A 21,961-nucleotide genomic window follows, 5' to 3' on the forward strand; every position below is an offset into this window, starting at 1 on the left:
TTTTGTAACATCTTGGATACCAAGTGATCAGTGATCAGGCTGAGTGGAGAGAACCAAGCTGAACTCTTTCTCTGCCTTTTAAGGTCTGTAATCTCCATCCATCCATTCATTCATTATGAGCACTTGGTCATCGCCTGTGGTCTTGATGAGCAGTTCTTTGTGTCTTTGATTTTGTCACTGAAAGATTGCATCCTCTTTCCAAATACCTCTAGAAAGCTGTGGGGGCTATCTGTCCGTCACAGCTGAGTATTACCTAGCTTCCACACAGCATTTTATACAATGGTAGAAAGGGACCTTCATCACATCTAGGGTCTCGTTTATACCCACGAAGGAGGTACAATCTCTGTTGTCCCAATTTCAGGAAATTGAGAATCAGGAGGCGCAGTGACCGGCTCCAGGTCATGCAGAAGGAACCCCCTCTGACTCCCAGTGACCTGTTTGTCTTCCGGAGTGCTGGGGCCCGGCGGAGGAAAGTCGCTGGGAGCAAGAAGGGCTGGCAGGGCCCTGAGGGCCGAGATGGGGGTTGAGGTGGGGAGGGCGGGATGCTCCTTCCCTCCTCCGCAAAGGGAACCCTTCTGATTCTGACTCTAGAGCTCCAGAGACCGGATCCGAGACGCGAGTGGAGGTGGAGCTACACTAGCCTGCAGCCCTGAGGGTGTAAAAGGCCCATTAAGATCCAGGTCAAATCAACCTATGGAGTTGCCCCCCAGAGGGTCCAGTGTCCCCACAACTTGACGGGGATACTCAGCCGTCTCCTCCCCAGCTCCAGCACTTCCTCCCAGCCCTCGCGGTCCCTCTTCCCAGCCCCCGGGTCGGTCCCGCCCCAGCCCTCGTCTCCCCCGCCCCCGGAGGCTGGACTCTGCCCCCGCCCCGCCTGCCCCTCCCTCCCGGGGGCGGTGGCCCGTGGCGGGCGCAACCATTGGCTGCGGCGAGAGCGAGGGCCGGGGCTGGCGGCGCTGATTGGCCAGGACGCTCGGCGGAGCCAGGGAGTCCAGCGAGTCGCTGGGGGAAGCCGAGCAGACACACAGCGCGGCCGGAACTCGGGGCGCGCATCCCGCAAGTCGGAACCCGGCGGTTCGGATTCCGCGGAACGGAGCCGGGGCCTGGAGGTGAGCGCGAGGCGCCGGGTGGCTTGGGACGGGCCCTTCCGAGGAGAGCCGAGAGGAGGTCCTTCTGCCCTGCCCCCAGGGAGCAAAACCTGGGCATCTTCTCCTAAGAAACGGAGCCCGCATCTTCCCAAGGCGCGAGGCCCCTCCCCCCAAAAGACAGGAACTCCTACCACCCAGAGAGCAAAATACCTTCCTTTCTCCTTCAGAAATGGGCCCTTCCTCCTGGCTCCAGCTCTAGACAGAAGTCCTCTCCCTCTTACCCCTTGAAATAGAATGTGGCCCCTAAAAGTGGTCCCCAGGTCTCTAGAGCCCCCTCACCTCTTGGGAGACTGATGCCCCTTCCCCTTCCCCATCCTTAAAATACTAAGTTTGGGTGTCTTGCTTCTCCCCTCTCTTTCGGAATAATGGGAGTCTTCTCAGCTCATAAATGACAGTGACCTCCCCCTCCATGAAAAATGGAAGCTCTCCCCCCATCATAAGACAAGGAAATCCCGGAGCAGAGACCTGCAAGTCACCCTCCCACCCCAGATACTGAGCTCTGGAGAGATAGATGATTCACCCTTAGCCCTGCCGGAGACCCCTCCCTACCCGTCAGAGAGGCAGGGTGGCCTCTGATACCACCACATTAAAGGCTTTTGGGGATTTCCCCTGTCCTCCCCAGTAAAGATGTAAAATGAGGGATCTTCATACTCAGGAGCAGGGCAAAGGTCTGGCCACCCCTCCAAGTCATCCACCTCCCTCCACTCCTCCCAAGCCCTTTCACACAAACCCCAGCCTAGTAACGCCCTGCGCCATCTTCCCACTGCTCCCAATCCCATCCTTCTCTACCTCACCCCAGCTCCACTCCCACACCTGGCTGCCCCACCTATTTCACATCCTCTCACCTTTCCTCACCCACCCTGGCCAAGGTAAGACCAGGGCGGGATTCAGTGAGATTTAGTAAGACTGGAGCTCTTGAAACTGGGATCCGGGGCCTAGAGGCCCTTCCAGGAGTCTTCAAACTCTGACAGCAGAGATGGCCTCTGAGGCAGTAGGACCAGCAGAGACCACCCGACACCTCTCCCCCACCCCCCACCCCAACACACACACAAAGGGCTGTGTTCAGTGCATCCTCTCTTACAGTCTGAGAGGACTACTGGCCCTCTTCCAAGAGGACCCCCATTTTCCCCCTAAACTCCTGTGCACCCCCTCAAGCTCCTGTGGGCATTGCCTGGTGGAATTCCTTGGGCATTCAGCCAAGAGAGATGGGTGCTACTGGGCCCATCCAATGGGGAGGAGACAGTGTTGGCTTTGCTGCTTTGATGAAGCTAGACTAAGGGACAGGATGTTGGTGACCTGGGGGTGGGGAGGGGGTGGGAAGAGCTCTTCTCTGGTGGGTCAGGTTGGGGGGTAGAAGAGAGGGAGGCAGTGAGTCGTGTCTTGCTCTTTGGAGCCTGTGCTGCGGCGTGGAGTCATAGAGAAATGTGTTTCCTCGAGGCCCAAAGAGATCAGCCCCAGGGAGAGGTAAATGGTCCAGTCTGGAGTCCTAAGACCTAAAAGGGCTTCTACATTGAAGACGTGGCCCCTTCCTTTGACAGTTAAACACACAGAGGCACAAAAGGGGAAGAGACTTGCTCAAGGTCACCCAGCCTGTGGGTGACAACTGGCCCCAACCCCTCCAGAACCCTTAGGGTGCTAGGATCCCTGACACAAGCCCCAGTCCTCACATTTACAATGGGGACTTGGGGACTGCTGGGTCCCAAGTCCCCACTTGTCAGAGGAAGCGCCAAGGCTCTGCGAAGGTCATGAAGCCAGGAAGGGGCAGAGCTGGAACTCAACGTCTGTTCCCTAGCAGGTTGCCTCGGGGAAAGCATTCCTGGGTGTCGGTGCATCCCTGCTTCCCCGTGTAATCTTTGTATTGAGGCCATTGCCAAATCTAGGCTTGCCAAAATCCAAATTGACCCAGGAGAGCTAATAAGATCAGTTGCGGCTAATGAGAATCAGATACTGGAGTGGAGGCTACTGCAGGAACCTCAGTTGCCTAGCTGGCTTTGCTACAAGAACTTTGGACAGGACCTAAGGATGTCACATCCCTTCCCTCCAAGGTCCCCTCCCTCTTAGCCCCTGCCCATGCCCTCTGGCTTTGAGTTCCCTGCACATTGTCTCATCTCTATTCAGAGCCCTGTGTCTTTTCTCCTGGGGCATTGCATGGGAAAAGAGCTGAAATTCTGGCAGATTCTCTAGGACCGTCCCCCTAGGCAGCAGGGACTGGGTCCCTACAAATGAGAGAGTCTGAAGTAGGGGCTCTCTCTGTTTCTGCCCCCACCCAGTTCCCAGCTAAAGGATTGGTTGTTGTACCCCAACTTTGCCAAGGCGAAGTTCAAAGCATGAGGGGAACCACGGTAGAGAGGCGGAGAGGTTGGTCCCTGGAGACCTTTTATCTGGGTCTGGAGCACAAATCTGCCACTTAGTGTCTGATCTTAACCTCTCTGTGACATATCCTTGGGGTAAAATGAGTTAATTCTCATAAAATGTTTAGCACACAGCAAATGAGCAGAAACAATGATTACACGTGCAAAGTCATAAAATCTCTAATCATGAAGTGGGGAGGTGCTTTTGCCTGAAGGCAAAACTTGTAACCCTTGCTGTAGATAATCTGCCAGGGCTAAGGCGCCTGGGGACTAGGCGATGCCTTCCCAGAGTGACAGTGTAGTATATGGAATGGACCACAGACCCTGAAGCCAGATGGAGCAGAGAGTTGGTCACTGGTAGTGTCTGTCTGTGGAACCTTAGGCAAGTCATTCATGTCTGCGAGCCTCCGTTCCTCATCTTTGAATGAGATTTGTTGGAGTTGGACATCAGAAAAGAGACAGGTCTAGATGACAGGTTCTCATCTCGGGCACTGTTGACATTTGGGTCGGAGGATTCTTTGTTGTGGGACCCCCCTGTGTATTGTAGGATATTCAGCAGCACCTCTGGTCCGTACCCACTAGATGCCAGTGACACTCCCCACCCCATGAGTCATGTCCATCAGAAATGTCTGTAGACATTGCCAGATGTGCCCTGGGGAGCAGAATCATCCTTTTCCTTCCTTATTGAAAACTGCTGGTCTAATACATGGCCTTAAACATAGTTAATACTTAATATAAAACAGCTTCCTAGCTGAGGCGGGTGGTAGGCTTGAGCCCAGGAGTTTGAGACCAGCGTGGGCAACATGGCAAAACCCCATCTCTGTAAAGTACAGGAAAAAAAATTAGCTGGGCAAGGTGACATGCCCCTGTAGTCCTAGCAACCTGGGAGGCTGAGGTGGGGGGATTGCGTGAGCCCGGGGAGGTCGAAGCTGCAGTGAGCCGTGATCACACCACTGCACTCCAGCCTGGGTGACAGAGTGAGACCCTGTCTCCAAAAACATAAAAAACAAAATAAAACCAAAAACAGCTTCTTTCTTGCACAGACTCCTTGTTTTGGTTTCCATGTAATGAGGAGAAGGAGATGTGTCTAGCTGCGGAGCCTTCCAATGTTAATAACAGTTTTTAATGTCTCACATTTACACAGGATTTTCTTGTTTGGTTTTTGTCTTCCTTTTCAGTAGAGACAGAGTCGGGTGGTCTCCAACTCCTAGGCTTAAGTGATCCTCCCACCTTGGCTTCCCAAAGCGCTGGGGTTACAGGTGTGAGTTACAGGAATAAACCACAGTGTCCAGCCTACATAGGACCTTATCATCTCCAAAGCACTCTTGTGTCTATGACACTGTTTCTCACTCTACAGATAAGCAAACTAAGCCTCCCAGAGGTTAAAAGACTTGCCTAAGACCGTCACCCGCTTCTCCACCAAGGATCAAAGAAACATCCATGCCAGAAATTGTTTGAGAAACAACTGAGTTCTGGGACCTGTTCAGATTAGTTATCAGGGTCTTTCGAAACTTCAATGGCATGCCCTTCGGTCCAGCAATCCCACTTTGAAAAATCTCGCATAGAAATGCTCACACTTGCACTGACATAACATAAAAATGTCTATGGCAGAGCCTGCATAGGAATACTGCACCAGTATAGGAATGGGTTACAGCATATGCATTCATGTGGGAGAATGAGCAGTCTTTAGAAGAATGAGGTGGATCCACATTCCTGACCTGGAAAGGTTCCTGAGGCATATGATTTAATGAAAAAGATAAAGTCACAGAATCAATATAGCCAGTATGATCCTATTTTTTTTTTTAAAGTAAATATGCATGAACATAGATAGTTAGGGAAGTGGAGAATTAAAGGGACCTAGATAGTATATATGTATGAGAACATATTCATGGGGGAAGAAGAAGAAAATAAATCTCCACCCGCTTCCCATGCATTAAAAATGAGCAAAGTGAGCTGGCCACCTTGGCTCACATTTGTGATCCCAGCACTTTGGGAGGCTGAGGCAGGAGAATCACTTGAGCCCAGGAGTTTGAGGCTGCAGTGAGTTGTGAACGAGCCACTGCACTCCAGCCTGGGCAACAAAGGGAGACTCTAAATAATTAATCACAAAATAAAAATTAAAATGAGTAGAGCACAACCCACAGAAGTTGAGAGACTTGGTCACACCAGAAGTTGCCAGTGGTGAAATTTAGCTTTGAGTTTGCCAATAGTTTTTGGGGCCAAGAGACAGGAATCTGAGGCTCATCTCAGCAGGCCAGGCCTCCTTCCTTACCATGGGAGAATTCCTTTTCTGAGCACCTAGAGGGATCCTGGTATCAGACTGACCTCACCTGAATCCAGCTTTCACCCACGTGATGACCTCAGGCCAGCCACTTTAACTCTCAGTGCCTCATTTCTCTATCTTTAAAATAGCTAAAAGACAAAGGAAAAAACATGAAAGCCAAAAAAAAAAAAAATGGTAGGAGGAGGAGGCAATAGTAGAACCTCCCTCATTGGGCTGCTGTGAGGATTACATAAAACCATGTGTTCCAACCCCTGGTACTTAGTAGGTGCTTAATTAATACAAGCCCTGGTCTCTCGCACCTTTTTTTTTGGTTTTGGTTTTGGTTTTGGTTTTGTTTTTTTTGAGACGGAGTCTCGCTCTGTCGCCCGGGTTGGAGTGCAGTGGCCGGATCTCAGCTCACTGCAAGCTCCGCCTCCCGGGTTTACGCCATTCTCCTGCCTCAGCCTCCTGAGTAGCTGGGACTACAGGCGCCCGCCACCTCGCCTGGCTAGTTTTTTGTATTTTTTTAGTAGAGACGGGGTTTCACCGTATTAGCCAGGATGGTCTTGATCTCCTGACCTCGTGATCCGCCCGTCTCAGCCTCCCAGAGTGCTGGGATTACAGGCTTGAGCCACCGCGCCCGGCCTCTCGCACCTTTTTGTCTGCTTGCCTGGTCCTTGCCAGGAGGCAGAAGACAAAAGCCTCAGAAAGGACAGTGGGGGCTCCTGAGGCCCCAAGAATGCTTAGCAGGCTAAATCAGTTGTCCTCACTTCTTCACTCTGCCCTCAGATCCACCATGACCACTGCGCTGCAGGAGCTTTTCACAGAAAGCCTGAGGGAGCTCTCTGAGGGGGTCTGTGTTCTAGCTCCTCCTTCCTGGGGTCTAACCATCCTTGCTTTCTCTAGACACTCCACACATTAAACTGTCTTACCCATTGCAGGGATGGGATGCCATCATGTGACCTCTAATTACACATCCCTTCAATAATAAGATTAACTCTCCAAGGGCAAGTTTTCCTCCTCCTTCAAAAGCTATCTCACATTGCTTTTATAGGTAGACTCCCCCGACCCTCCCCCCACCTCCAGCCAGGGAAAACCATTTCTCCTCCCAACTCCTGTCATCTACATCCTAGACTTCCTGGGTCCATCACACCCTAGATTTCTTGGGTCCATCACTGTTTGCTGGATTTCCTCCCAATCTGTAACTGCCTGGAAGCAGCCATCACATCCATCACATCCATCACATTTATTCTTGTGTCTCAAATGCATAGCACACTTCCCTATACACACAGTAGATACTCAAGGAGCATTGATTGAATGCAGAAATGTATTTTTTAAATTGGGGTAAAATACACATAACATGAAATTGACCATTTTCACCATTTTATTTTTATTTACTTTTGGGGGGCCCAGGGGAGTCTTGCTCTGTCACCCAGGCTGGAGTGCAGTGGTGTGATCTCGGTTCACTGCAACCTCCACCTCCTGGGTTCAGGCAATTCTGACTCAGCCTCCCAAGTAACTGGGATTACACGCATGGGCCACCACCACGCCTGGCTACTGTTTTTGTATTTTTAGTAGAGACAGGGTTTCAGCTTGTTGGCCAGGCTGGTCTTGAACTACTGACCTCAAGTGATCCGCCCGCCTTGGCTTCCCAAAGTGCTGGGATGACAGGCATGAGCCACTGCGCCCGACCTCCACTTTTTTTTTTTTTTTTTTTTGAGACGGAGTCTCGCTCTGTCCCCCAGGCTGGAGCATAGTGGCCGGATCTCAGCTCACTGCAAGCTCCGCCTCCCGGGTTTACGCCATGCTCCTGCCTCAGCCTCCCGAGTAGCTGGGACTACAGGCGCCCGCCACCTCGCCCGGCTAGTTTTTGTATTTTTTTTTAGTAGAGACGGGGTTTCACCGTGTTAGCCAGGATGGTCTTGATCTCCTGACCTCGTGATCCACCCGTCTCGGCCTCCCAAAGTGCTGGGATTACAGGCTTGAGCCACCGCGCCCAGCCTGACCTCCACTTTTTGATTATTATTATTGGGGTCATTGTGGCGAGTGTGAAGCAGTACCACATTGTGGTTTTGTTTTGCATTTCCCCAATGACTGATGGCATTGAGCATCTTGTGTGTTTGCTGGTTATTTTTATGTTATCTTTGGGGAAATGTCTACTCAAGTTCTCTGCCCATTTTTGAATTCAGTTGTCTTTTTGTTCTTGAGCTGTAAGAGTTCTTTTTTCTTTTTCTTTTGCTTACTTTCTTTTTTTTTTTTTGAGACAGAGTCTCACCCTGTCACCCAAGCTGGAGTGCAGTGGCATGATCATAGCTTACTGCAGCCTTGACTTCCCAAGTTCAAACGATCCTTCTGCCTCAGTCTTCCAAGCACCTGGAACAACGGGTGCCACCACACCTGGCTAATTTTTTTAAAAGCATTTTTTTGTTGAGATGGAGTCTCCCTATGTAGCCCAGGCTGGTTTTGAACTCCTAGGATCAAGCGATTCTCCCATCTCAGCCTCCCAAAGTGCTGGGATTACAAGTGTGAACCGCCTCGCCTGGCCCAGAGTTCTTTATATAAATGAATGTTTGTTTGTGTCACTATTTCTTCATCCACTTAAATAGTTGCTCAGCTCCTGTAGGTCACACACTGTCTTGTGATCCTGGGAATACCACCAGTTCCTGCCCATCAGGAACTCACAGTCTACTGCAAAGTTTCTCAGCCTCAACACATTTTTTTTTTTTTTTGAGAGGGAGTCTTGTTCTGTTGCCCAGGCTGGAGTGCAGTAGTATGATCATGTTTACCCGGACCTATAAATAGGACCTAGTTTGGAAATAGAGCCTTTGCAGAAATAATTAATTAGGTTAAAATGAGGTCTTCCTGCATTAGAGTGGCCCCTAATCCAATGACTGGTATCTCTCTCTCTCTCTCTTTTTTTTTTTTTTTTTTTTTTGAGATGGAGTCTCGCTCTGTTGCCCAGGCTGGAGTGCAGTGGCACAATCTCAGCTCACTGCAACCTCTGTCTCCCAGGTTCAAGCGATTCTCCTGCCTCACCCTCCCGAGTAGCTAGGATTACAGGCGCCCGCTACCACGCCTGGCTAAATTTTGTATTTTTAGTAGAGATGGGGTTTCACCATGTTGGCCAGGCTGGTCTTGAACTTGTGACCTCGGATGATCCGCCCGCCGCGGCCTTCCAAAGTGCTGGGATTACAGGCGTGAGCCACTGCTCCTGGTCCACCTCTATACTACTGACGTGGAAGCAAGGCCGTCCTGTGCCGGATGTTTAGCAGCATTCTTGGCCTCCACCCACAAGATGCTGGCAACATACTTTCCTCCATGTTGTGACAGCTGGAAATGTCTCCAGGCATTGTGAAGTGTCCCCTGGGGAATCAGATTGCCCCTGGTTGAGAATCACTGGTTAGAGGCTAAGACAGGCGTGTATATCTACAATTTCAATCAGATTGCTTGTGCCTAACAGGATACACACAGACACACACAGACACACACACACACACACACACACACACACACACACGAGGCATTCAGCATGTATTTGTTGGATGTTGGATGGCTGGGGGTGTGGATGGATGCATGGATGGACAGACACAACCCCTTTGTTGGTTGGCTAGATTGATGGATGCATGTGTGAATGAATGGATGAATAAATGAACCCAATTTACAAACTCTACCGTGGGAAAACAGAATGCTGTTCTTCAACCAGAGTAGCCTACCCCTTTATCTCTGTCTAGCACAGTATTTTTCAAACGGCAGCATCAGAATGCCCTCAAGAGCTTGTTAAAACACAGATTGATGCCCCTGCCCACCAGAATTATGATTTAGTAGAATCACTGGCGGGAAGAATGCTCCCAACTCTATTTCCATGTTCTCTAGGAATCCTGGACCAGCCCCCGACCCCTGCCAACCTTGTCCATTCTCAGAGGTCCCGTAACCTTCACTGCCAGCATCTCCCATTTAGGTGCTAACATCTATTACCTTGGACATCGGCAACTTGCCGGCACTCTGTCCCTGGGCTGCACTGAGAATTCCTTCAAAGGTGGGAACCACCGTGTTCTAGTACCTTACTACTAAAAGTGTGGTCCGGCAGCCAGCAGCATTGCATCATCTAGGAGCTAGCTAGAAATGCAGAATCTTGGGCCCCACCCAAAGCTACAGAATGTGAATCTGCATTTTAACAATATCCCCTGGGGTGGTTTATGTGCACTTTTAAGTTTGAGAAGCTATTTTAGACAGATCTGTAACCCCCACACTCAGAGCTAAGCTAGGGATAACTTTGCTGATAAGTTACATTGACAGCATCTGTTACGATGTAAGTGGTGCCTGAGCTGAAGCATCTTTCAGGCATTATTGGCCATTTGTATCTTTGCCTTATGTTATCTGTTGAAATGTCTACACTGGCCTCGCTTTATCTGTGGGAAAACGGAAGCCCGGAGGAGCAGTGCCTTGCCCAAGGTCACACGATGGCCATGAAGCAGAGTGGAGATCACCCTCCACTCCTTAAAGGGAATGGGATCAAGAGCATTGAAATGTTGTATCCACTGAGCAGGGTGGCACATGCCTGTAGTCCCAGCTACTCGGGAGGCTGAGGCAGGAGGATTGCTTGAGCCCAGGAGTTCTGGGCCGTAGTGTACTATGCTAATCAGGGGTCTGCACTAGTTTGGCATCAATATGGTGACCTCCTGGGAGTGGAGGACCACCAGGTTGCCCAAGAAGGGGTGAACCAGCCCAGGTCAGAAACAGAGCGGGTGAAAACGCCTGTGCTGATCGGTAGTGGAATTATGCCTGTAAATAGCTACTGCACACTCCAGCCCTAACATATTATAACTAACCCTGTTTCTAAAGAAAGAGAGAGAGAGAAAAAAAGAACTGAAATGCTGCAATGATAATGAAAATATGGGGTGGAGGGGGAGCATTCTGAAGCTACTTAGGTCTGTCCTCTGAAAGTGGAGAAAGGAGAGATGACTTAAAAGTGATGCAAGAACAGGAACTTAAGTTGTATTTTTTGGTTCATTCAACCAGTGTTTATTGGGTACTTACTAGACTCCAGGCATGGTTGTCTGGTATCTATAGTATTGAACAAGGAAAGCCAGGCCTCCCTTTTGGTGGCTTATCTGGAGTGGACAGATGTAGCCATCTGGCATTCATTCATTTGTCAATGAGTGTGTTCATTTATTGTATGATTTCCATGTGCAGTACAGTAGTAGGGGTATGTGTGTGTGTCTATGTGTCTGTGTGTGTGAGAGAGACAGAGAGAGACGGAGGGAGAGACAAAGACTCAGCTACCACACCAGCGTCTCTTCTAGACTAGCCATGCGGAAACAGGCCCCAAAACAAGGAACGCACAGTGAGGAGAGTGCCAAAGGTGTGTGGGAGTGACTACAGGTTCAAGCTCGAAGCAGAAAGAGGTTACCACTCCCCGTTCCTGGGGATTCTGAGGAAGAAATTTCAGGAGGAAAAGGCAGAGAAGAAGAAAAAGAGACTCTGGGCAGGGAGAGCATCATGAACAGGCCCAGAGAGTTCATAGGAAGCCGTTCCAAGAAAATCGCAGGGAAAAAAAGAATAGGCCGGGCATGGTGGCTCACACCTGCAATCCCAGTGCTTTGGGAGGCTGAGGCAGGCGGATCACTTGAACTCAGGAGTTCAAGACCAGCCTGGCCAACATGGCCAAACCCCGCCTCTACAAAAAATACTAAAATTAGCTAGGCGTGGTGATGCATGCTTGTGGTCCCAGCTACTCACACCTGCAATCCCAGTGCTTTGGGAGGCTGAGGCAGGTGGATCACCTGAACTCAGGAGTTCAAGACCAGCCCAGCCAACATGGCCAAACCCTGCCTCTACAAAAAATACTAAAATTAGCTGGGCATGGTGATGCATGCTTGTAGTCCCAGCTACTCAGGAAGCTGAGGCAGGAGGATTACTTGAGCCCAGGAGTTTGAGACCAGCCTGGGCAACACAGCAAGACCCCTCAAGACCCCTTCTCTACAAAAACTTTTAAAAATTAGCCAGGTGTGGTAACGTGCACCTGTAGTCCCAGCTACTCAGGAGGCTGAGGCAGGAGGGTCACTTGAGTCAAGGAGGCCGAGGCTGCATTGAGCCATAATCATGCCACTGCATTCCAGCCTGGGCAGCAGAGCCAGATCCTGTCTCAAAAAAAAAAAAAAAAAAAAAAGTCAGGGGTAAAATCATGAATCTCATACAGATATAAAAACAAACACTCAACGATTTTATTAGGCTCATTCGGTGAGGGAACCAGGCAGACATTAGAACCAGTTCAAAGGAGCAGCCAAATAAAGTACAAATATGTAAAGAGTAAAGTGACGTCTAAATAGATTCCAAACAGAGGCAAACATGGTTGGACAAGGCAGAATTTGCTTGTCTACCAGTTTTCTACAACTTACAAAGGAGTCAACGAAATAGTTTGAAAATAATGAACAAGGCCAGGCACGTCAGCTCATGCCTGCAATCCTAGCACTTTGGGAGGCCGAGGTGGACAGATTGTTTCAGCTCAGGAGTTCAAGACCACCTTAGGCAACATGGTAAAACCCTGTCTCTACCAAAAATACAAAAAATTAGTCAAGCGTGCCTATAGTCCCAACTACTCGGGAGGCTGAGGCACAAGAATTGCTTGAGCCTAGGAGGTGTAGTTTGCAGTGAGCCAAGATTGCGACCCTGCACTCCAGCTTGGGCAATGGAGACCCTGTCTCAAAATAATAATAATAATAAATAATAATAATAATAATGAACAAGGCTAGAATCAGATAATCCAAAAATTTGTGTTGTAAGCAGGTAGCGCATAACTCTTTTTTCTATAAAACCAATGTTCGGCCGGGTGCGGTGGCTCACGCCTGTAGTCCAGCACTTTGGGAGACTGAGGCAGGTGGATTGCCTGAGCCAGGAGTTCGTGACCAGCCTGGGCAACACAGTGAAACCCTGTCTCTACTAAAAGTACAAAAAAAATTAGCCGGACCTGGCAGTGTGCGCCTGTAGTCCCAGCTACTTGGGAGGCTGAGACAAGAGAATCGCTTGAACCCAGGAGGCGGAGATTGCAGTGAGCCAAGATTGCACCACTGCACTCCAGCCTGAGCAACAGAGCAAAACTGTGTTTCAAAACAACAACAACAAAAAAAGCAAACAAACAACAACAACAACAAAACAGTGTTCAAATGAGGGAGAGGCATGAGTGGATGAGGAGTGGCAAGTGAAGGCTGTAGGAAGAGTAGATCATGTCCCGCCAGGTGACCCATGGTCATGAATTTGGACTTGACTCAGAGACTCATAGGGAACCATGGAAGAGAGTTAAGCAAGGCAGTGATGTGATTTTATTAGCACTTGAGAAAGATCCTCCTGGAAGCTGAATGAAGAGTAGACAGACACCTTCTCCCACTAGCCTTTGAGCTCAGGTTTCATTAGGGAAACAGCCAATCCCAGGGGCAGATTACTGGCCTTCCTGCAAAACGTTTTAGAACCTGGAAGCTCCTTCAGGGCAAGGCTGGCCGAACACCAGCCAAAAGAGCAAGGCACCACCCAAGCAGGACAGGGCTGTTTTGTGCATGGGAACAAAGCCTGCCTCCTCTCTCTGCCCAGAGCTGTAAATAGCACTCTGCTGGCTTCGCAGGCTGAGCGCAGGTCTGGGGACAGTCTGGAAATGCACACACCAAGGAGCATTTGTGCGAATGAATGCCTGCATGCAGATTTGCATGCCTGGCGTCCTGCCCCAGCCCCAAGTGTCCAGTCCTGCAAGGGGCTGGAAGCAGGGCTCAAAGAAGAGCCACACACAGAAGAGTGTGGACATTCTGATCGAGGGACAGGTTCCAGGAGGGATTCAGAGGCAGACTGGCAGGGTGAACGGGAGAAAACATGCAGAGGACCCTGGACAGAGTTTTGGCTCCAGCTTTACCCGTGATAATGACAATGAGCCATGAGTAGTGGCCACTCACATTGGCTGTGTTTGTGTGTACTTGCTCACCTTGTTGCTCACAACAGCCCTATGAGGAAAGGCTGATCAGATTTCAGAGACAGGAAATGGAAGCTCAAAAAGGATGACTGACTCGCCCAGGGTCTCCTACTAAAAGCAGCATTTCTAGTGAGAAACTGAGGCTTGAAGACTGTGGAGCCCTGGTGTCTAGGACTGACCCACAGGGACACTTCTGCATATGCCCACTGTTCTCTCTGGCCTCAGTTTACTCATCCATCAATGGGTACAATAATGTCTTTTCACCTAATGATCACAGCAGAGTTTGGGAAGACCAACTACCACTGCAGATGAGAAAGGCTTGAAAAGTCATAAATGCTCAATATGAACTGGTGGTATATGGAGAAAGTCTGAAAGTGCTTTCCTTAGCCCCCAGAGACAGGGTATGGAGTGCAAGACCAACCTTGTTTGTACTCAGGGGCTTTGGAAGTGCAGAGTGGCCTTGGATAGGTGGAGGTGAAGGCATGCTGAAGCTTGCTGAACCACTCCCAGATCACGGGTGAGCCAGGTTGGGTCTAATCTGTTTTTTTCCCTTGAGAAGGAAGAGATGGTGGGTGCACTGGGGAAAGAGTGGGAAACAGTGACTCTGAGGTGGGGACGCACATCTGGATGCAAAGTGTTTGTTGAGAGCACTTGGTCACCTGCCCTCCCACGGAGCAGGTGCTAGTCTTCAGTCCCGTTCTTCCGGGTTCTTCAGAAGCTGAGCTTTGGTCTGTAATCCCAGCACTTTGGGAGGCCGAGGCGGATGGATCATGAGGTCAGGAGATCGAGACCATCCTGGTTAACATAGTGAAACCCCATCTCTACTAAAAATACAAAAAAAAAAAAAAAAAAAAATAGCTGGGTGTTGTGGCACGTGCCTGTAGTCCCAGCTACTGGGGAGGCTGAGGCAGGAGAATAGCTTGAACCAGGGAGTTGGAGGTTGCAGTGAGCTGAGATCATGCCACTACACTCCAGCCTGGTGACAGAGCTAGACTCTGTTTCAAAAAACAAAAACAAAACAAAAAAAGAAGCTTAGCAGCTTGCTGTTTGTTTGGACTGAGCACTCCTTCCAGCAGCAGCCACCTGCCAACAACTCGGATCATTTGCGGGTCATCCGTCAGGTCCCACACGGTGCATCTCCTGAAAGGCCTGCGGTGGGGCGTGGGGTGAGGCCTGTGTCTTAGACCTGTGAGATCAGGGAAAAGTCCTGCATCTGGAAAGCAGCTGTGCTGCTGGCTCCCTGAGTGCCCGGGAGCCAGTGACTTCTGTCCAGACCTCAGTTTCCTCATCTGTAAAATGGCAACAACAAAACTACCTTTTGAAACATTATATGAATGGTTGTTAAATTGGAAAACCGGATGATAAGATTTGAATGCTTTTTTTTCTTTTCTTTTTTTTTTTTTAGGAGACAGGCGTCTCACTCTGTTGCCCAAGCTGGAGTGCACTGGCACCATTGTGGCTTACTGCAGCCTCGACCTCTGGGCTCAAGGGATCCTCCTGCCTCAGCCTTCTCAGTAGCTGGAACTATAGGCACATTCCCCACCCCGCTATTTTACTTATTTTTTATTTTTTTATAGAGGTGAGGTCTTGCAATGTTGCCAAGGTTGGACTCAAACTCCTGGCCTCAAGCAATCCTCCCACCTTGGGCTCCCAAAGTGCTGGGATAAGAGGCATGAGCCACCGCACCCGGCCCCAAGTTAAATGCTTCCTACCTACAAGACACTGAGTACTACTTGGACTATCTCATTTTTAACCTCTCAATAAGGTGGGAAAGGTCCTCTTCCTTTAAGCTTCTTCACCAAGGTCACAGAGGTAGCAAGAACTTGAAAGAGGACTTGAACTAGGATCTACCTGGCTCCAAAACCTAAGTCTTCAAACATGGGATTATTGGAGGACCTCCAAGAGCCAGGGACTTAGAAGCCTGCCTGCTTCCCTTCCTGTGCCTTTATTCCTCAAGTCTATATAGACTTTGTTTTTTGAATAGGCAATCATGGCACGTGATAAAACATTCAAACAGTGCAACTCAATCTACAGAAAAAAATAAAATTTTCTCCCTCATCCCCATCCTGTGGACCCCTTTGCCTCATGAGAGGCAAATAGTCACCAAGGCCAGGGTCTTACTATGTTGACCAGGCTGGTCTCAAAGTCTTGGCCTCAAGCAATCCTCCTGCCTCAGCCTCCTGAAGTGCTAGGATTACAGGCATGAGCCACCAACCTGGTCTTTTATGGTTAATGCTTTTTGTATCCTATTTAAGAAGTCCGGCTGGATGTGGTGGCTCACGCCTGTAATCCCAGCACTTTGGGAGGCCAAGGCAGGTGGATCACGAGGTCAGGAGTCCGAAACCAACCTGGCCAACATAGTGAAACTTCGTCTCTACTCAAAATACAAAAAAAATTACCCAGGTGTGGCAGGCACCTGTAGTCCCAGCTACTTGGGAGGCTGAAGGAGGAGAATCACTTGAACCCGAGAGGCGGAGGTCGCAGTGAGCGGAGATTGCACCACTGCACTCCAACCTGAGTGACAGAGTGAGACTCTGTCTCAAAAAAAAAAGAAAAAAGTCCAAGGTCAGTTGTATTGTTTCTTCTATTATCTTCTGGAAGCTTTCATGTCTTGCCTTTCATATTTATCTCTAGCATCCACCTGGGGTTGATTTTTATATATTGTATTAGGTAGAATCATGATTAATTTTTTCACATATAGGTAGTTCATTTGGCCCAGTATCACTGCCTCCATTGTCAAAAATCAAGTGTCCATATATGCATGTATGTGTTTCTATTCTCTGTTCAGTTCTGTTAATCAGTGTGTTTAATCTTTGCCCCCATACCACCTCTTGACTGCTGTAGCCTTAGAATACGATAGGCAATTTCTCCTTGCCCTCTAAAGAGACTGCACCAATCAAGACTTACTAACAATTCGACAAAAATGTACTGGGCTTCCAACACAGTACCAGATGGTATCATGATGGGAATTCAAGTTTAATCATATACATAGCTCCTACCTTGAAGTTTATGGTCATGTAAGTGACGAGACATGAACCAAATAATTACACAAATAGAGGTAACATGTGAATGTGATGGGGCCACAAAGGGGAGCCATGTAGGATTCGGTGCTAAGAGAAAGATTTGATCGGTAGGGGAGGTTCAGGGAAGTCTTGTCTGAGAAAGTGAGTCATGAACTGATATCAAAAGTGTGAGTAGAAATGAAGGAATCAGAAGCAAGGGAAAAGCATCTTGGGCGGTGGGAACAGCATCTGCAAAGACTGAGTAGAAGCCTTCCCGGGACAAACACTAGATCCTCGTGGTAAAACCCAGAGTCAGGAAGGTGGTGTGCACAGAAATTGGAACAGTGATAGGGACCAGCCTCAAGGCCTTTAAATTACATTCAAGGGCTGGTTTTTATACCTAGAACAACTATCCTAAGAACAATAACAAAAGTCACCTTGAATATTCCAGATTTAGGGTAGTTCCAAGAGCCTTTTCAGCACAACTAGGGTTGCTTCTTGGCAGGAGAAGAATGTGTATGGCAACCCCTGGAGTGACGCATCAGTTTTATTTAGCTTCATCCCCCAGTTCCTGAATATTTCATTTTTGCTAGCAGTGGAAGCATCAGTTTTACTGTGCAGTCAGCCCGAGTTCTGCCAGCAGCAGCATCTGCCTGGCACCCTCTCAGGTCTAGAACTCTTTTCTCCCCAGCCTGGTGAGGGTCTTGCCTGCCGGAGTGTCCCTTAAGGTGGACCACAGTGTCGTGAACTTGAACCGTTTCTCCTCATTCACCATCATCTCTACTCCTCACCCGTGGAGGCATGATTCTCACTCTGTGGATAAGAACACAGAAGCTTAGAGAGCTTCAGTCACTTGCCTAAGACCACACAGCTTCCAAAGGACAAATATAAAATTCTCCAACTCTATAATTTCCTACATTTTTTGTGGTACTTCTTTCCTTTTCAAAATATAGAGTGAGTCATACTCATCAGGGATTTTACCTACACAATGACAACATTTCTGGGGAGTAGGACAGGATTCTGAGATGTTTCCAATCTGTGCCTCGAGCCGATCCGATGACTTATCCAGACCTAAGACCCTCATCTCATTCTTGGCAGTGCCTTTTAAATTTGGCAGCCAACATGGGGTTTTGGTTCTTTCTGCACCAAGTGGAGTAATTAAGAAGGTTTTCATCAAGGTAAACATCTGCTGGATTTCTATAGAATTGTGGGGAGGGAGTTGAATATACACCAGCACTCAGAATCTCATTAAATGGGTCTGCCCCTTGTTCCAGGACAGGAGAGCCAAACATAGCAGACAGGATTGATGTTGTTTTCATGAATGTAGGTGGCCACTGTGTTCTTTATCGGTTTTCAAGGTGGGAATTTGTTGGCAAAGGAACGAATGAAGAAGCCGGGAGTAACGCTGCTTCAGGAAGGTTTTAGAGCCTGGGGGAAATAATGTAGTTTTAGAATAAGTATTGGCAGTGTGTTAGGGAAAAAAAAAAACAAACCCTGAAAAATAGAATACAGATTTCAGGTAAGCACTCCCTTTGTCAAACCACACTTGCCCATATTGGCACACAGCTTGCTGCTACAGCCACACCTCCTCTGTTTATTGAGTATCTACTTAGTGCTTGGTAATATACTGTGTACTATGAGTACCCTCTCTGGAAACCCCACAATAACCCTTTGATGTGATTTCAAACCCATTTTACAGACGAGGGGCTATTACATAGCTTGCACCAGGTCCTCAGAAACCAAATGAGGGAGTTGGGATTTGAACCCCTTCACCTGAAGGCTTGCACCTGCCTGTGGTTAATACATCGCCTTGGAGCAGATAACCTGCCACATTTCCTGGAGAGCAGGGTTCTCAACTGCTGCAACTGTGCTCCCCAGGGAATTTTTTTTTTCCAAAACAATCTCTCGCTCTGTCACCTAGGCTGGAGGGCAGTGGCGCAATCTCGGCTCACTGCAATCTCTGCCTCCTGGGTTCAGGCGATTCTCCTGCCTCAGCCTCCAGAGTAGCTAGAATTACAGGCGTGCACCACCACATTTGGCTAATTTTTGTATTCTTAATAAAGATGGGGTTTCACCATGTTAGCCAGGCAGATCTCTAAGTCCTGATCCTGCTCTGTCACCCAGACTGGAGTGCAGTGGTGCAATCAACAGCTCACAATGGCCTTGAGCTCCTAGGCTTAAGCAATCCTCCTGAGCAGCTGGGACCACAGGCACCTGCCACCATGCCTGGCTACCTTTTTTATTTTTTGTAGCGATGGGGTCTCACTATATTGCCCAAGCTGGTCTGGAACTCCTGGGCTTAAGCCAACCTCCCACCTCAACCTCCCAAAGTGCCGGGATTACAGGCATGAGCCACCGCGCCTGGGGCCGGCTTAGAAAGATTTTAATTTGAGGTTCGCAGTTGCCATTGCCACTTTTCTGAAAAAGGGCTCAAGTTCCAGTGGAATGTGGAGTTGGTCGTGATGGGTGCATTCCCAAGGCTGAGACATCCCTGGAGTAACTTTAGGCGTCTGTCCTGGGCTGCATCCTGGTGGAGAAGGAAGCACAGGAGAAGGAAGGCAGGCCGCCACATCCTAACACCTGAGTTCCGGTTTGGGACATACAGAGAGCTCTGTGCTCCCGCCTACACTCTGCCTTCCCCAACTTCCTCCCCATTCCCAACGTTTCACTTGATTGTCAGGCCCAGCTGGCAGCATTCAGCTGGAGCCACTGGGCCAGCAAGCCTGAGAGGTGATGACCCATTAGTAACTGGGGACAAGGGTGTTTGTCCTTATCTGACCATTGACTGCGTCCCCATGAGCTCAGTTCTTTGTTCTGGGTCTCGAGTCTGGAGAACCCCAGCTTTGCTTGGGGACGTCCTTTGGAAGTAAGAGCAGCATGTGAAAACTACACAATTTGGGAATAAAGTGCTGAGTCTACAAGACATCTCCCCACTGGAGTTGGCATTGTGGGAGAGAGAGGCGAACTCTTCGGAGATTTCTGTTAAAAGACTGGAATGAGTAGCAGATGGTTCATACTGGTTGAGATAAGAGGCCAGCGCCTTGCTGTAGTTTTAATTTTCCGCAGGAGCCAAATGATTGTAAAGATTGTGTTTCTCCACCTCTGCAGAATCACCCCTAAGCACTGCATTCATGATTCTGCAGAAAAACGAGGCAGCCAGACAGACCTGGTTCAAATCCCAACTGCCACTTACTTGTGGCAAGAATAGAATGAGTTTTGCTGAACCTTATCTCAGCCTCAGCTTCTCAGTCTGCAAACTGGCACTACTCCACTGCCTCACAAGATGTTTAAGAGCATCAGTGATGTCTGGAAATCAGTTAGCATGGCGTGAGTATAGATAAAGCCTGATCCACCAAAGGGCCTTTTGGCTTTCTTTGCCTCCGTGTTCTCATCTGCTAAGTGGAAAGAAATTTTCCTTGCATTGGAGTGATGTTAAGTCTCAAAATGCGTAGCACTCGAAGTCAGTAGAGATACAGAGCAGTTTTCAGTGGTAACTGAACGAGTGGTTTGACTCCAGTACACCAGCTCAATGCCAGTTCTTGGGGTTCAGCAGTTGACCCGAGGGAGTGGACAATTAAACAATGCACAGAACCTTAGAACCTGGGACCATGAGGGATCTCTGAGCAGATCGGGTCCAAACCAAGTCCCTTTGCCGGATGCTTAAAGCCTGTCTCCTGCATCTTAGACAAGAAGGCGTCCAGCCTCCAGAGTGGATCCCACTCCAAGGCAAGGAGCTGTCCTAGTTATTGAGCCAAAATCCGCCTTCCATTTTGTAACTTATTGAAGATTGCAACCATAGTACAGGACAGAGCTGGGACTCAAACCCAGGTCTGAGTGCACAGCCCATGACCCTAACACGTGGGCCTCATTGCCTCTGTAATCCAAGGTTCCTATGGTTGCATTCCATTCTGTCCAGGACTCAGCACAGCACTGGGAACCCAGCAGGATTAAAGAAGGGCTAGGGTGACCGTGCAGGGGGATCTTGGGGAAGAAGGCTGCCCTCTGCTCGGGAGCTCTCAAAAAGTTTGGGATCAGGCCGGGCGTGGTGGCTCACTCCTCTAATCCCAACACTTTGGGAGGCTGAGGCAGACAGATCACTTAAGGTCAGGAGTTCAAGACCAGCATGGCCAACATGGGGAAACCCCGTCTGTACTAAAAATACAAAAATTAGCCGTGTGTGGTGCACGCCTGTAATCCCAGCTACTCAGGAGGCAGAGGTTGCTGTGAGCCGAGATCATGCCACTGTACTCCAGCCTGGGTGACATAGCGAGACTGTCTCAAAAAAATAAACAAAGAGAGAAGTTTGGTATCGACAACTTGACTGTGGTCCCTGAGCTCTGGCCAGCCCTTCTTCTGGCCTATAGATGCTGATGGACCCATGGGACCATCACAGGAGTGAATAGGAAGTGTTCCCAGCAGCCAGGTGCTCTGGGGGCAGATCGGACAAGCCTGGTCTTAGACAGGCCTCTTCAAGCTGACCCCAGGGTGTCCACTTCCCCTGTGGAGGAAGTTCCTCAGGTTGAGCCATCATTCGTTGATTTCAGTTTTTCCTCCTGGAAAACTGGCCTGCTGCTCCCATCCCCAGAGGCGTCCGTGTCCCAGGGAATTACCAACACCCAACATGTAACTTACATTGCGCATTGACTGTGAAATCAAGGAAAACAAGAGACGAGGAGCTTGCGGGCTGGCAGAGAGAGACCGATGAATCATGAACAAATGAGAAAGAGACAGATAAGGGTGACAAAAATAAAATGTGTTGATCTGAAAGCAGTGGGGCTACTTTAAGTTTGGGTCAAGGAAGGCTGTTCTGAGCAGGTGGTATTTGGGCTGAAGAATGAGACAGCCGTTTCGGGCCTGGGGGAAGCTCATTCCAGGCAGGGACACAGCAGATGCATGGCAGGTCCCACGTTGGGAGGCCTTGAGGTCATCATTAGAAGGTTGGGTTTTATTATCTCTGCAATTAGAGATCTTTGGTAGGTTATTAACTAGGGAGTGACATGATGTGTTTCACTTTAAAATAATCCCTCTGGCTGCTCCGTGCAAAGTGGATTGAACAAGACCTCGATGAGATCAGAGCGACCACTTAGGCGGCTGCCACAGCCAATTACAAGTGGAAGTGGCTTGGATTCAGGTGGAGACAGGAAGAGAGGATGACTTGGAAATGCCTGGAACAGTCCAGACACAAGCAATTGAGTCAGTGCCTGGGTTCAGATCCGAGCCCTTGTAATAATGTATGAATTTGA

The 21,961-nt window shown here is 49.1% G+C and overlaps 1 protein-coding gene across 2 annotated transcripts in view; it reads left to right on the forward strand.

Annotated features, from left to right (window-relative positions):
• The first annotated feature begins 961 nt into the window (after window positions 1–961).
• LOC105467801 (4-aminobutyrate aminotransferase) overlaps window positions 962–21,961 on the forward strand; it is a 102,701-nt gene continuing 81,701 nt past the window's right edge. The window contains exon 1 of one of the 2 annotated variants that reach the window (XM_071084104.1): window positions 962–1,109. The gene's annotated coding sequence lies outside the window, so the exon portion shown is untranslated. The remainder of the gene's footprint in view (window positions 1,110–21,961) is intronic. The other variant, XM_071084103.1, reaches the window with a different exon arrangement.

This window comes from Macaca nemestrina, chromosome 18, assembly GCF_043159975.1.
Source record: "Macaca nemestrina isolate mMacNem1 chromosome 18, mMacNem.hap1, whole genome shotgun sequence".
In the NCBI taxonomy this organism is placed as follows: domain Eukaryota; kingdom Metazoa; phylum Chordata; class Mammalia; order Primates; family Cercopithecidae; genus Macaca; species Macaca nemestrina.